This window comes from Octopus sinensis, linkage group LG15, assembly GCF_006345805.1.
Source record: "Octopus sinensis linkage group LG15, ASM634580v1, whole genome shotgun sequence".
Classification (NCBI taxonomy): domain Eukaryota; kingdom Metazoa; phylum Mollusca; class Cephalopoda; order Octopoda; family Octopodidae; genus Octopus; species Octopus sinensis.
Genome location: NC_043011.1, coordinates 43769318 through 43771211, shown reverse-complemented (window position 1 = coordinate 43771211; position 1894 = coordinate 43769318).

Here is a 1894-nt window from a genome sequence, read left to right as displayed (position 1 = left end):
GCGTTCGCCACCACAACCTCGTTTAGGCTTACCAGCCCTTTCTGTTTGTTTTCACTGTCCTGTTTGTGTTACCAATTTTGACCCTCCGCTAAATCTCAAATTTTATTTAGTTTGCTTTGCGGGATTGACTGTTTTATTGAAAGCGTATATTGTTAAACGCTCCAGCGTCCTATCAACAAAGAATCTGAGATGCTAAGAGGAAAATTTTCTAGGAAGGTAGCATATGCAGACAACATATTAAGAAATTATACACAAATATATGTGTGTATACACAGGCGTGACTGTGTTGTAAGAAGATTGCTTTTCAACCACATGGTTCCGGGTTCAGTCCCACTGCATGGCTCCTTGGGCATCTTTTTCTACTATAGCCTCGGGTCGACCAAAGCTTTGTGAGCAGGTTTGGTAGGCGGAAACTGAAAGAAGCCCGTGGAATATATACAGTCAACTCTCATACTATGCCACCCTGCGGGACTGAGCCAAGGTAGCATAGTACCGAGAGTGGCATAGTACCGAGGGTCTGTTATCTAAACACTACATTTTACTGAACATACGAATTTACTGAACATACGAATAAAAATTCATAGGGTAAGAAGTAAGGCCAATAAGAAGTTCAATGCAATGGTAAAAAGAAGACATCCAAGTTTATTAAGTTCAGATTGCTTTTAGTTAATCCCGAAGCTCTCAAAAATTGTCGGCTGACGCATCTTCTTTCGGCGGGTTTCATTCATTTCGTTGTCTAGCCTATCACACGCCTGCATGACGCTGGGTTTTCGCTGCTCTGCTGCTGCATAAACTTTCGGATAGTGCTCCATGCTCTCTGGGCATCTGCAAACGAAACGTATTCCTCTTCCACAATTACCTCGTGTTCACTTTCCACCAGCCCTTCGTTAGCATTACTCCTTTGCTATTTCTTCTAGAGTGAAACATGTCGGACAATACAAGGGGCGGTAACTTGTATCAGATATAACTAATGATACGAGGGGCTCGACAATAACGTTTTTCGCAGCATCGATAATCTCCTTCTTTTCCTTCAGCGTAAACTCTGAAAGAAGCCCGTGGAATATATACAGTCAACTCTCGCTACTATGCCACCCTGCGGGACTGAGCCAAAGTGGCATAGTACCGAGGGTTTCTGAGCTGACATTGTGTGCTACTTTCTGAACTTTTCCACAAGATTACAAATACGAAATGTACGAAATGTAGGAGTACAAAATTTCGAAAAGTTGCGTGCGCTTCAGTTTACAAGTGGCATAGTAGCGAGAGTTGACTGTATATATATATATGTGTGTCTGTGTGTGTGTGTGTGTGTGTGTGTGTGTGTGTGTGTGTGTGTGCGTGTGCGTGCGTGCGTATGACTTGCGTATCTGTTTATCCCTCCATCACCGCTTGACAAACGGTGTTGGTGTGTTTATGTCCTGGGATCGACTTGTTTCATTAAAACCCTTCAAGGCAGTGATCCAGCATGGCTGCAGTCAAATGACTGGGCAAGTTAATGATTAAAAGATTAAAGAATATATATACATATGTATATATATATATATATAATATTATATATATATATATCTATATATATTTATATATATATATATAATAATAATAATAAATATTAGGGAATAAATCCAAATTTACAGGGAAAAATCAGATTTAGGATTGAATCCAATTTTATAGTAAAATATAATATAATATTAATTAGAGACAAAACCACTATTATGCAAATCAAACAAAGAAAGACTTAATCCAATACATAAAAAAATTTATATAAATTAAATATAATTAAGATATCCACTACGATCGTTTCTTGTCACTTCTATGGACATTCATCAGGTGGTTTCAAGACCTTCTTTGCAAGTTTTAAACTATGAAGTTTAAACTTGCAAAGAAGATCTTGAAACCA